At 44.6% G+C, this 13,669-nt stretch overlaps 10 non-coding genes across 10 annotated transcripts; all 10 read right to left on the bottom strand.

Moving 5' to 3' along the window:
* Positions 1-6,194: 6,194 nt before the first annotated feature.
* LOC130394754 (5S ribosomal RNA) lies at positions 6,195-6,313 on the bottom strand. The gene has a single exon (XR_008897882.1). It is a non-coding gene; the product is annotated as a 5S ribosomal RNA (ribosomal RNA).
* Positions 6,314-6,842: 529 nt separating this feature from the next.
* Positions 6,843-6,961, bottom strand: LOC130400884 (5S ribosomal RNA). The gene has a single exon (XR_008903354.1). It is a non-coding gene; the product is annotated as a 5S ribosomal RNA (ribosomal RNA).
* Positions 6,962-7,490: 529 nt separating this feature from the next.
* On the bottom strand, positions 7,491-7,609 carry LOC130394255 (5S ribosomal RNA). Its single transcript, XR_008897432.1, has one exon. It is a non-coding gene; the product is annotated as a 5S ribosomal RNA (ribosomal RNA).
* A 529-nt stretch (positions 7,610-8,138) lies between these two features.
* Positions 8,139-8,257, bottom strand: LOC130400332 (5S ribosomal RNA). Its single transcript, XR_008902810.1, has one exon. It is a non-coding gene; the product is annotated as a 5S ribosomal RNA (ribosomal RNA).
* A 1,713-nt stretch (positions 8,258-9,970) lies between these two features.
* On the bottom strand, positions 9,971-10,090 carry LOC130395365 (5S ribosomal RNA). Its single transcript, XR_008898430.1, has one exon. It is a non-coding gene; the product is annotated as a 5S ribosomal RNA (ribosomal RNA).
* A 529-nt stretch (positions 10,091-10,619) lies between these two features.
* Positions 10,620-10,738, bottom strand: LOC130397120 (5S ribosomal RNA). The gene has a single exon (XR_008899724.1). It is a non-coding gene; the product is annotated as a 5S ribosomal RNA (ribosomal RNA).
* A 528-nt stretch (positions 10,739-11,266) lies between these two features.
* LOC130395262 (5S ribosomal RNA) lies at positions 11,267-11,385 on the bottom strand. The gene has a single exon (XR_008898339.1). It is a non-coding gene; the product is annotated as a 5S ribosomal RNA (ribosomal RNA).
* A 529-nt stretch (positions 11,386-11,914) lies between these two features.
* Positions 11,915-12,033, bottom strand: LOC130400997 (5S ribosomal RNA). The gene has a single exon (XR_008903461.1). It is a non-coding gene; the product is annotated as a 5S ribosomal RNA (ribosomal RNA).
* Positions 12,034-12,562: 529 nt separating this feature from the next.
* On the bottom strand, positions 12,563-12,681 carry LOC130400387 (5S ribosomal RNA). The gene has a single exon (XR_008902864.1). It is a non-coding gene; the product is annotated as a 5S ribosomal RNA (ribosomal RNA).
* Positions 12,682-13,207: 526 nt separating this feature from the next.
* On the bottom strand, positions 13,208-13,326 carry LOC130397119 (5S ribosomal RNA). Its single transcript, XR_008899723.1, has one exon. It is a non-coding gene; the product is annotated as a 5S ribosomal RNA (ribosomal RNA).
* Positions 13,327-13,669: the final 343 nt, after the last annotated feature.

Genomic DNA, 13,669 nt, shown 5'->3' with positions numbered 1-13,669 from the left:
CGCAACAATCACATAGAGAGGTTAACCCTAATCATACACAACAAATATTTGCCTCGGAGTGGTCCGCCAGGTCTTAACAAGCAGGAAAAACAATGCCCACACTACACACTAAATCCTAACGTCCCTGATTCCGTTAACATGACTAAAGTGCTGTTCCTAACAAAATACTTGTGAAAATCCTCCCTCCTAAGCGTGTGGACCAACCTCACATTCTTTTTAAAAGTTGCCACAAACCACTCCCATACCGGTATCACCCTCTCCTCATATTGCGCAACGTTCCTCCTGCATACAATTGCATGACGGACTGTGCTCAACATGAAATTCACCAAATTTACATTCACATCTTTCACCTTTCCAACCACACCAAACAACAACAGTTTCTTCCATTCAACATCCTTCCCAACCTTGATCCCACAGTGTACACTCAGCAAATCCTTAACCTTCTCAAAAAAAACAAACAACATTGAACATTCAATGAAATAATGATCAAAGGTCTCATCCACCTCTTTACAAACATTGCACACTCTACCCACAGTACTATCAATTTGGTGCAAAACAACATTCGTGAAAACCCTATTGTGCCTGATCTTAAAATCATTGTGCTCACATTCAATAGAGTTATACTTCACATTCAAGTTGCCCCACATTTTCTTCACGTCAAACCCCTCAAAAGCCTTTCCCCACACCTTCTCTGACGCTGGCCTCTTCATCCCACCGCCCATCAAATCCATATACACACTTTTTGTACTAACATCCTCAAACTTAACTCTCTTACCTCCCCTCTCCACCCCCAACTCGACCATCGTGTTCTCCTCGCCTATCCCTCCCTGTCCTAACAGTAGTGTCATCCACCCTGTACCAATACTTCCCTTTACTCTCCTATACATCCCAACAACCACAGCCCCCCTCACATCTCTATTAAACCTCCTTACATCCCTTATGATCACCTGTTCCGCCTTAAAAACGTTACCCCCCTCCAACATTAAATGCTTGACCTGTTTAATACCGGCTTTCTCAAAATGTTTACTGACCAGTATTCTGTTATTGTGAAGTATTTTTGGGTTATGAAAGATTGGCTGATTCAGAACCTCGGCTCTGTCCACACACTCATACTTCACGTACTCCAAATATTTCCCCCATGCCTCAAAAACCTCTCGATAGAAATACGACATCCCTTGACACCTCGGCTTATTAAACATCATAAAAAGACCATTCACACCACAACCACCATACCTGTGCAAATAGTCCTCAAAAAAACCCATCCAACAATACTCCTCCTTTCCAAATAAATATTTCTTAATTGTTTTCACTCGTAACGCCCTTTTCTTCACCTCCACATCTATCAATTTCAGTCCTCCATCCTCATACCCATTCGTCAAGACCTTATGCGCAATTTTGGCCGGTTTCCCATCCCACAAAAAATTGTTAACAGCCCCATTCAACTCCTTTACTACCCACAATGGTAGATCCAGGGTGCTCAGCACATGATTCACCCGTGACATCATCAAGCAATTCACCACAATCACCTTACCCCTCAGTCTCAACTTCCTCATCTTCCATAAATTCAAATTCTGCTTCACTTTATTCAGAACCCCTGTCCACGTGACATCCCTTGCCTCATTTTCATCCACACCCACATTCACACCTAATACCTTTATCATCCCCTTAGAAACAGTCAGCGGAATGTCACACTCGCTCATATCCACTGCCCCTACACAAAGGATCTCTGACTTTTCCAGGTTAATCTTTGCCCCCGATGCACTCCCATATATTCCCAATAACTCAATTACCCTTTTCACACTGGCCAAATTCCTAACTGTAATGCTTGTGTCATCTGCGTATTGATGGATTAAACTCCTACCTCCTCCCGGGATGTTGATGCCTTGTATGTGCTGATCCTTTTTTAGCATGGTGGCTAATGGTTCAGCCGTTATACTGTACAATAATGCAGATAACGGACAACCCTGCCTAACTGACCTCTCTAATCTAAAACTATCCGTCAATACCCCGTTACACTTGACCCTACTCTTTGCATTACTATACAATAATCGAATCCACTTCACTAACCTATCCCCAAAACCAAATCTCTCTAGCGCCCTAAACATAAACTCATGTTCTACCCTATCAAAAGCTTTGTTAAAATCTACACTCAATACTACACCTCCCTCTTCTTTCATATGCCTCACTACATCCCTAACTGACCCTATCGTGTCCGCTATATCTCTCCCTGGAATACTGTAAGTTTGGGTTGATGAAACTATGGTCCCTACTACCGACTTAATCCGATTAGCTAAAGTTTTGGCCAGTACCTTATAGTCAGTGTTCAACAGACTTAACCCTCTGTAGTTCCCTAACTGCAATTTACTTCCCTTATTCTTGTAGAGTACCGCTATTAACCCCGTCGACATCGACTTGCTAACCATCCCTAACCTTTCCATTTCCCTATATACCTTTAATAAAATCGGACATAACAACTCACTCAAGCACTTGTAAAACTCTGCCGGCAATCCATCAGAGCCAGGACTTTTGTTATTGGACAGGCTGCTGACGGCCGCCATCACCTCCGATTCTCCTAACTCACACTCACATACTTCCCTATCACTATCCGATAACACATGCTCAACCGTTCCTAATACCTTGTCCACACTATCCTTATCTACATAGCCTTTGCTAAATAAATCACTGTAAAACCCCTGCACTCTCTCCAACACCCCCACAAAATCATGTACCACTTCCCCTCTCTCATCCTCTATCTGAGCTATGTATGTTCTACCCTGTTTCCGTTTTTCCAGCCCCAAAAAGAAAGACGTACATTTCTCCCCATCTACCGCATACTGCGCCCGACTCCTAACTATTGCCCCTTTACACCTCTCCCTTTCATAAGATTCTAATTCCCCTTTAATGCCTATGTAGTCAGCTAAGTCCCTATTCACATCGTCATCTAACCTCCTCAATTCCTCAGCCAATCGCTCTCTCAATACACATTCCGTCCTCCTCTTTACTTGACTCCGCTTTTTACAATAATTGATGCTCAACATTTTCACCTTTATCTTCACACATTCCCACCACTCACACACGTCTGCATCATACCCCACACAATTCATTTGCTCCTTAACACACCCTCTCACCATCTCAATATACTCGCTCTCTTCCAACACACTTGTATTCAAACACCAAACTCCCCCCCCTGTCCCTCTACTTCTGTCACCCATCTGAAAGATTATTGCTGCATGATCACTATAACCAGTGAATTTATACTGTACACTGCTCAAAGTATCAGCGATGTCCTGTCGTGCTAAACATAAATCGATCCTACTTTGCTTTAGCACTCCGTTCACTATCTGCCTCCTAGAAAATTCCCTCTTGGCAGCATTTCTAACCCTCCACACATCGACCAAACCCCCATCCTCAATCATTTTGAACAAAGCCTTCCGGGCCGAATCCTGTCTAAAACTATCTCTCCTATAAACATCCAGCTTGCTACAAAACACATTAAAATCTCCCACGAGAACACAATTCCTAGTGCAGAGCAAACCAAGAGAGATAAAAAATAGCCTTTTTTCCACTTCTCTGTTAGGTGCGTATACATTAATTAGTCTATACGTTACATTATTAACATCAAAATCGATTCCAATCACCCTCCCCTTCCCATCATTCAGAACCTCCTTCACATTCCCAACCACATCCTCCTTTACAAGTATTGCCACACCACACGATCTTGCCGTCCCACAGTTGACGAATAACAGTCCCCTCCATTTCTCCTTGATTTCTGGCATTTTAGCCTGTGTCCAGTTTGTTTCCTGCAGCACTAAAATATCGGATTTAAAATTGATTAACACCTCATCAAACTTCGCCATATTGTTAAGACCGTTGATGTTAATTGATGTGAGTGTGACCATTGAAATCAAAAGACACAGAGTGGGTATTACTGTTAAAATCATTTTTTTTTTTTACGTACCCCTTTCTTTTTCAAGTTCCTCTGTTCCTCATCGGAATCAACCCCTCTCCTGCGTCTGACCCTGGGCGCCCTCTCCCTACAAACACCCAACGCCTCATTCCCAGACTTATTCTCCCTATCCCTTCCATCAGCCAGTGTGGGGGGGGGAATTATAGGCGCCATACCACGCCAATGAGACGCGTCGGCTGTATCCTCAATAGTCACAGCACAAGACCCCCAGGCTGCATCTTCCTCTACTGTAGGCCACCCGGGCGCCTGTAAAGAGAGGAGCCCCGCTTGAGAGCTCCTGCCCCCCCCCATCCCTGTGCCCCCATCTCCCCCTGATGCCGGGGCCATTGACACAACCAATCAATGGCCCCGGCCCCCGCGGCACCTTGGCTATGCCCTCCGCTGGTGTAGGGTGCCCAGATGCCGGTAGAGAGGAAAGCTCTACTTGAGAGCTTTGCCCCCCGGGCAACCCCGTGCCCCCCACACCCGGGTCCTTCAGCTCAACCTGTAGCTGACTGTCCAAGACTGTCTCCCCGTCAGACAGCTCCCCGTGCTCCATCTCCTCTTCCGCACTCTCTTCCCCTCCACTTCCCTCACTCTCCAACGATACAGCCCTTGAGTCTGGGTCAACTGAGAGGGCACCCCCTCCCACCTGCTCCTCCTTACACACACAATTTTCCTTTCTATTACCACACTCTCTGCATTTAATCACAGCCACACACTCCCTTGCATAGTGCCCCTGCTTCCCGCACTTCCGACAGAGGAAGTCAGGACAGTCCCTCACTATATGTCCAGGCTGGATGCACAATCTACACACCTTTAATTGTCTGTCATGGATGACACGGAAATATTCAGCACCCTTTTCAGTGTCAAAACGTGTGGACCAAGGCAAGGACCGTACTTCCTTGTTAAACTTCACCTTAACAAACCGTGTACCCTCACATATGGTCATCCCAGGCCACTTCCTCCTTGCAATCGGCGAAACTGCCTCCACACCCCAGTCCGCAAGCTTCTTCAGAATCTCCTCATCCGTAATGTACACTGGTAGACTCATAAAGGACACCACCATCTCATCTGCAGTCAAGTCTTTTGCGACGACGCTGGTCCCCCTTATCCTAAAACCATCCAACAATCGCCTCTTCCCGTTGGGGTGATTCATCGTTACTTCATATTGGTTCAATGAGAGGTAGCGACATCCCAAGACCAATCCACATACACTCTGCATCGCCCTTAGCATCTCAATCATCGGGATTTTCTCCTCTCCCACAAGCTCCACAGCCACAGACAACTCCCTGCTGTAGCTCGGGCCACCATCCGCAACCTTGTCCTCCTTCTCTCTTGTTGCTCTCTCCGCAGTCACCGGTCTCCCGCCTAGTACGTCCTCCGATGTCCTCTTCGCCACACAACCACCATCCGTCACCGCAGCAGGAGCCGTGTTCCGTTCCATGCCGTCCTCCATTCGAGTTTCCGAATCCGCGTGAGACATCGAAAAAAACCGAACTAAAGTATACTAATACTCCCCCAAACAGCAAGCTGTCGGGGGAATAAACGACGAGACGAAAAACTAACCAAAAAAAATATCTATAAATACTTGATTTACCACCAAAAGAATCCTCGCTCCAACACCGTCCTCCTCTCACCACTCAAGCACACCAAACACTTCCTCAATGGGCGTATCACTTCCTCAATGGGCGTGTTCAGGGTGGTATGGCCGTAAGCAATTAGTGCAGGCGCAAAACCAGGTTTTATACAGTAGCACATAAGGAGTGAGAAAGCTGCTGAGGCTTGACGTTACACTTTTACAAAAACAATCATTAGTTAGATATAAACGGCAGTAATTGATTCAGTAGGACTCCTTATCCATGTAAACGATCATTGTGACATCTGAATTCATTAATTATCTGAAATACACTGCGTGTGCGTGTGATGTTAAATGTTTGAGCCAAGGTTAACGGTTAAAGTGTCAGAGAATGGGTGGTGATTTTATGACGTCCTCCCATGATCTGAAGTGAGCGTGCGTGTTTGTGTTGGTGAAAGTTTAAGAAATGTACAACTGTCGTTCCAGCTCTCTGGTGCTCCCTGCTGGCAGTATCACTATACTGTCCTCATGTTTCACAAAAATAGTTTTGAGAGACGTTGTCAGTTTTTGTATGTTGCTTAAATCCTCCAAAGCGGTTGGCAGTAAACATCAGGTCACGGTACGCCACGGTAGGCCACGGAGGCAATGAGCTCGAGTTGAAAAAGAAAAAGCTTACAGCACCTGGTATTCCCAGGCGGTCTCCCTTCCAAGTACTAACCAGCCCCGACCCTGCTTAGCTTCCGAGATCAGACGAGATCGGGCGTGTTCAGGGTGGTATGGCCGTAAGCAATTAGTGCATGCGCAAAACCAGGTTTTATACAGTAGCACATAAGGAGTGAGAAAGCTGCTGAGGCTTGACGTTACACTTTTACAAAAACAATCATTAGTTAGATATAAACGGCAGTAATTGATTCAGTAGGACTCCTTATCCATGTAAACGATCATTGTGACATCTGAATTCATTAATTATCTGAAATACACTGCGTGTGCGTGTGATGTTAAATGTTTGAACCAAGGTTAACGGTTAAAGTGTCAGAGAATGGGTGGTGATTTTTTGACGTCCTCCCATGATCTGAAGTGAGCGTGCGTGTTTGTGTTGGTGAAAGTTTAAGAAATATACAACTGTCGTTTCAGCTCTCTGGTGCTCCCTGCTGGCAGTATCACTATACTGTCCTCATGTTTCACAAAAATAGTTTTGAGAGTGGTTGTCAGTTTTTGTATGTTGCTTAAATCCTCCAAAGCGGTTGGCAGTAAACATCAGGTCACGGTACGCCACGGTAGGCCACGGAGGCAATGAGCTCGAGTTGAAAAAGAAAAAGCTTACAGCACCTGGTATTCCCAGGCGGTCTCCCATCCAAGTACTAACCAGGCCCGACCCTGCTTAGCTTCCGTGATCAGACGAGATCGGGCGTGTTCAGGGTGGTATGGCCGTAAGCAATTAGTGTAGGCGCAAAACCAGGTTTTATACAGTAGCACATAAGGAGTGAGAAAGCTGCTGAGGCTTGACGTTACACTTTTACAAAAACAATCATTAGTTAGATATAAACGGCAGTAATTGATTCAGTAGGACTCCTTATCCATGTAAACGATCATTGTGACATCTGAATTCATTAATTATCTGAAATACACTGCGTGTGCGTGTGATGTTAAATGTTTGAACCAAGGTTAACGGTTAAAGTGTCAGAGAAAGGGTGGTGATTTGTTGACGTCCTCCCATGATCTGAAGTGAGCGTGCGTGTTTGTGTTGGTGAAAGTTTAAGAAATGTACAACTGTCGGTTCAGCTCTCTGGTGCTCCCTGCTGGCAGTATCACTATATTGTCCTCATGTTTCACAAAAATAGTTTTGAGAGACGTTGTCAGTTTTTGTATGTTGCTTAAATCCTCCAAAGCGGTTGGCAGTAAACATCAGGTCACGGTACGCCACGGTAGGCCACGGAGGCAATGAGCTCGAGTTGAAAAAGAAAAAGCTTACAGCACCTGGTATTCACAGGCGGTCTCCCATCCAAGTACTAACCAGGCCCGACCCTGCTTAGCTTCCGTGATCAGACGAGATCGGGCGTGTTCAGGGTGGTATGGCCGTAAGCAATTAGTGTAGGCGCAAAACCAGGTTTTATACAGTAGCACATAAGGAGTGAGAAAGCTGCTGAGGCTCGACATTACACTTTTACAAAAACAATCATTAGTTAGATATAAACGGCAGTAATTGATTCAGTAGGACTCCTTATCCATGTAAACGATCATTGTGACATCTGAATTCATTAATTATCTGAAATACACTGCGTGTGCGTGTGATGTTAAATGTTTGAACCAAGGTTAACGGTTAAAGTGTCAGAGAATGGGTGGTGATTTTTTGACGTCCTCCCATGATCTGAAGTGAGCGTGCGTGTTTGTGTTGGTGAAAGTTTAAGAAATGTACAACTGTCGGTTCAGCTCTCTGGTGCTCCCTGCTGGCAGTATCACTATATTGTCCTCATGTTTCACAAAAATAGTTTTGAGAGACGTTGTCAGTTTTTGTATGTTGCTTAAATCCTCCAAAGCGGTTGGCAGTAAACATCAGGTCACGGTACGCCACGGTAGACCACGGAGGCAATGAGCTCGAGTTGAAAAAGAAAAAGCTTACAGCACCTGGTATTCACAGGCGGTCTCCCATCCAAGTACTAACCAGGCCCGACCCTGCTTAGCTTCCGAGATCAGACGAGATCGGGCGTGTTCAGGGTGGTATGGCCATAAGCAATTAGTGCAGGCGCAAAACCAGGTTTTATACAGTAGCACATAAGGAGTGAGAAAGCTGCTGAGGCTCGACATTACACTTTTACAAAAACAATCATTAGTTAGATATAAACGGCAGTAATTGATTCAGTAGGACTCCTTATCCATGTAAACGATCATTGTGACATCTGAATTCATTAATTATCTGAAATACACTGCGTGTGCGTGTGATGTTAAATGTTTGAACCAAGGTTAACGGTTAAAGTGTCAGAGAATGGGTGGTGATTTTTTGACGTCCTCCCATGATCTGAAGTGAGCGTGCGTGTTTGTGTTGGTGAAAGTTTAAGAAATGTACAACTGTCGGTTCAGCTCTCTGGTGCTCCCTGCTGGCAGTATCACTATATTGTCCTCATGTTTCACAAAAATAGTTTTGAGAGACGTTGTCAGTTTTTGTATGTTGCTTAAATCCTCCAAAGCGGTTGGCAGTAAACATCAGGTCACGGTACGCCACGGTAGGCCACGGAGTCAATGAGCTCGAGTTGAAAAAGAAAAAGCTTACAGCACCTGGTATTCCCAGGCAGTCTCCCTTCCAAGTACTAACCAGGCCCGACCCTGCTTAGCTTCCGAGATCAGACGAGATCGGGCGTGTTTTTTTTTTTTTCTGTCTTACTTTCTGTCTCTCTCTTTCTCTCCCTCTTTCTTCTTCGCTTCTCTCTTTTTTTTTTTCTTTCCCCTTGCCTTCTTTCTTCTCTCTTATTCTCCTTCCTCTCTCTTTTTTTTCCTTTCAGCCTCCCGATCTGTTGCGATGTCAGGTTTTTACCCTGAACATCATCATCCCACGTACACTTCTTGTCCGTCTTTTCTCTGATCTCCAGCTTTTTTTTTTTCTTTTTTTTTTCTTTTTTTCTTTTTTTCCTTTCTTGTTTCTCCTTCACCTTCATCTTGTCCAACTCCTTGCTCTTCACCAGTATCGTTGGTTTGCTCGCTGGGGTTTTCTTCTGCAGAATCTTGTCCATTGCATCTGCCCACCCAGCGTTAAGGTTAGTGGGTTCTCCGTCAACTTCCTCAATTCCTTTATCTTCATCGTCTGCCTCATCTCCGTCACTAACTTCAATGTCCTCTTTATCATCAGCATCATCATCAGCTTCTTCCTCCTCATCATCATCATCGTCATCATCATCCTTTCTGTCTCCCTCTTTCTTCTTCGCTTCTCTCTTTTTTTTTTTTTTCTTTCCCCTTGCCTTCTTTCTTCTCTCTTTCTCTCCTTTCTCTCTTCTCTTCTTTCTCATTCTCCTTCCTCTCTCTTTTTTTTCCTTTCAGCCTCCCGATCTGTTGCGATGTCAGGTTTTTACCCTGAACATCATCTCCCACGTACACTTCTTGTCCGTCTTTTCTCTGATCTCCAGCTTTTTTTTTTTTTTTTTTTTTTTTTTTTTTTTCTTTCTTGTTTCTCCTTCACCTTCATCTTGTCCAACTCCTTGCTCTTCACCAGTATCATTGGTTTGCTCGCTGGGGTTTTCTTCTGCAGAATCTTGGCCATTGCATCTGCCCACCCAGCGTTAAGGCTAGTGGGTTCTCCGTCACCCTCCTCAATTCCTTTATCTTCATCGTCTGCCTCATCTCCGTCACTAACTTTAATGTCCTCTTTATCATCAGCATCATCATCATCATCAGCTTCTTCCTCCTCATCATCATCGTCATCATCATCCATGTCATTCATGTCATTTTCTCCTCACTACTTACAGCAACCTGGGCTTCTGAGGAGGTCTCCCAACCAAGTACTAACCAGGCCCGACCCTGCTTAGCTTCCGAGATCAGACGAGATCGGGCGTGTTCAGTGTGGTATGGCCGTAAGCAATTAGTGCAGGCGCAAAACCAGGTTTTATACAGTAGCACATAAGGAGTGAGAAAGCTGCTGAGGCTTGACGTTAAACTTTTACAAAAACAATCATTAGTTAGATATAAACGGCAGTAATTGATTCAGTAGGACTCCTTATCCATGTAAACGATCATTGTGACATCTGAATTCATTAATTATCTGAAATACACTGCGTGAGCGTGTGATGTTAAATGTTTGAACCAAGGTTAACGGTTAAAGTGTCAGAGAATGGGTGGTGATTTTTTGACATCCTCCCATGATCTGAAGTGAGCGTGCGTGTTTGTGTTGGTGAAAGTTTAAGAAATGTACAACTGTCGGTTCAGCTCTCTGGTGCTCCCTGCTGGCAGTATCACTATACTGTCCTCATGTTTCACAAAAATAGTTTTGAGAGACGTTGTCAGTTTTTGTATGTTGCTTAAATCCTCCAAAGCGGTTGGCAGTAAACATCAGGTCACGGTACGCCACGGTAGGCCACGGAGTCAATGAGCTCGAGTTGAAAAAGAAACAGCTTACAGCACCTGGTATTCCCAGGCGGTCTCCCATCCAAGTACTAACCAGGCCCGACCCTGCTTAGCTTCCGAGATCAGACGAGATCGGGCGTGTTCAGGGTGGTATGGCCGTAAGCAATTAGTGCAGGCGCAAAACCAGGTTTTATACAGTAGCACATAAGGAGTGAGAAAGCTGCTGAGGCTCGACATTACACTTTTACAAAAACAATCATTAGTTAGATATAAACGGCAGTAATTGATTCAGTAGGACTCCTTATCCATGTAAACGATCATTGTGACATCTGAATTCATTAATTATCTGAAATACACTGCGTGTGCGTGTGATGTTAAATGTTTGAACCAAGGTTAACGGTTAAAGTGTCAGAGAATGGGTGGTGATTTGTTGACGTCCTCCCATGATCTGAAGTGAGCGTGCGTGTTTGTGTTGGTGAAAGTTTAAGAAATGTACAACTGTCGTTTCAGCTCTCTGGTGCTCCCTGCTGGCAGTATAACTATACTGTCCTCATGTTTCACAAAAATAGTTTTGAGAGACGTTTTCAGTTTTGTATGTTGCTTAAATCCTCCAAAGCGGTTGGCAGTAAACATCAGGTCACGGTACGCCACGGTAGGCCACGGAGGCAATGAGCTCGAGTTGAAAAAGAAAAAGCTTACAGCACCGGGTATTCCCAGGCGGTCTCCCATCCAAGTACTAACCAGGCCAGACCCTGCTTAGCTTCCGAGATCAGATGAGATGGGGCGTGTTCAGGGTGGTATGGCCGTAAGCAATTAGTACAGGCGCAAAACCAGGTTTTATACAGTAGCAGATAAGGAGTGAGAAAGCTGCTGAGGCTTGACGTTACACTTTTACAAAAACAATCATTAGTTAGATATAAACGGCAGTAATTGATTCAGTAGGACTCCTTATCCATGTAAACGATCATTGTGACATCTGAATTCATTAATTATCTGAAATACACTGCGTGTGCGTGTGATGTTAAATGTTTGAACCAAGGTTAACGGTTAAAGTGTCAGAGAATGGGTGGTGATTTTTTGACGTCCTCCCATGATCTGAAGTGAGCGTGCGTGTTTGTGTTGGTGAAAGTTTAAGAAATGTACAACTGTCGGTTCAGCTCTCTGGTGCTCACTGCTGGCAGTATCACTATACTGTCCTCATGTTTCACAAAAATAGTTTTGAGAGACGTTGTCAGTTTTTGTATGTTGCTTAAATCCTCCAAAGCGGTTGGCAGTAAACATCAGGTCACGGTACGCCACGGTAAGCCACGGAGTCAATGAGCTCGAGTTGAAAAAGAAAAAGCTTACAGCACCTGGTATTCCCAGGCGGTCTCCCATCCAAGTACTAACCAGGCCCGACCCAGCTTAGCTTCCGAGATCAGACGAGATCGGGCGTGTTCAGGGTGGTATGGCCGTAATCAATTAGTGCAGGCGCAAAACCAGGTTTTATGCAGTAGCACATAAGGAGTGTGAAAGCTGCTGAGGCTCGACGTTACACTTTTACAAAAACAATCATTAGTTAGATATAAACGGCAGTAATTGATTCAGTAGGACTCCTTATCCATGTAAACGATCATTGTGACATCTGAATTCATTAATTATCTGAAATACACTGCGTGTGCGTGTGATGTTAAATGTTTGAACCAAGGTTAACGGTTAAAGTGTCAGAGAATGGGTGGTGATTTTTTGACGTCCTCCCATGAGCTGAAGTGAGCGTGCGTGTTTGTGTTGGTGAAAGTTTAAGAAATGTACAACTGTCGTTCCAGCTCTCTGGTGCTCCCTGCTGGCAGTATCACTATACTGTCCTCATGTTTCACAAAAATAGTTTTGAGAGACGTTGTCAGTTTTTGTATGTTGCTTAAATCCTCCAAAGCGGTTGGCAGTAAACATCAGGTCACGGTACGCCACGGTAGGCCACGGAGGCAATGAGCTCGAGTTGAAAAAGAAAAAGCTTACAGCACCGGGTATTCCCAGGCGGTCTCCCATCCAAGTACTAACCAGGCCCGACCCAGCTTAGCTTCCGAGATCAGACGAGATCGGGCGTGTTCAGGGTGGTATGGCCGTAAGCAATTAGTGCAGGCGCAAAACCAGGTTTTATACAGTAGCACATAAGGAGTGAGAAAGCTGCTGAGGCTTGACGTTACACTTTACAAAAACAATCATTAATTAGATATAAACGGCAGTAATTGATTCAGTAGGACTCCTTATCCATGTAAACGATCATTGTGACATCTGAATTCATTAATTATCTGAAATACACTGCGCGTGCGTGTGATGTTAAATGTTTGAACCAAGGTTAACGGTTAAAGTGTCAGAGAATGGGTGGTGATTTTTGACGTCCTCCCATGATCTGAAGTGAGCGTGCGTGTTTGTGTTGGTGAAAGTTTAAGAAATATACAACTGTCGTTTCAGCTCTCTGGTGCTCCCTGCTGGCAGTATCACTATACTGTCCTCATGTTTCACAAAATAGTTTTGAGAGTGGTTGTCAGTTTTTGTATGTTGCTTAAATCCTCCAAAGCGGTTGGCAGTAAACATCAGGTCACGGTACGCCACGGTAGGCCACGGAGGCAATGAGCTCGAGTTGAAAAAGAAATAGCTTACAGCACCTGGTATTCCCAGGCGGTCTCCCATCCAAGTACTAACCAGGCCCGACCCTGCTTAGCTTCCGAGATCAGACGAGATCGGGCGTGTTCAGGGTGGTATGGCCGTAAGCAATTAGTGTAGGCGCAAAACCAGGTTTTATACAGTAGCACATAAGGAGTGAGAAAGCTGCTGAGGCTTGACGTTACACTTTTACAAAAACAATCATTAGTTAGATATAAACGGCAGTAATTGATTCAGTAGGACTCCTTATCCATGTAAAACTATCATTGTGACATCTGAATTCATTAATTATCTGAAATACACTGCGTGTGCGTGTGATGTTAAATGTTTGAACCAAGGTTAACGGTTAAAGTGTCAGAGAAGGGTGGTGATTTGTTGACGTCCTCCCATGATCTGAAGTGAGCGTGCGTGTTTGTGTTGGTGAAAGTTTAAGAAATGTACAACTGTCGTTT

This window comes from Gadus chalcogrammus, chromosome 12, assembly GCF_026213295.1.
Source record: "Gadus chalcogrammus isolate NIFS_2021 chromosome 12, NIFS_Gcha_1.0, whole genome shotgun sequence".
NCBI lineage: Eukaryota > Metazoa > Chordata > Actinopteri > Gadiformes > Gadidae > Gadus > Gadus chalcogrammus.
Note: the sequence above shows the minus strand (reverse complement) of the source record. Positions and strands in the feature narration are given on the sequence as shown.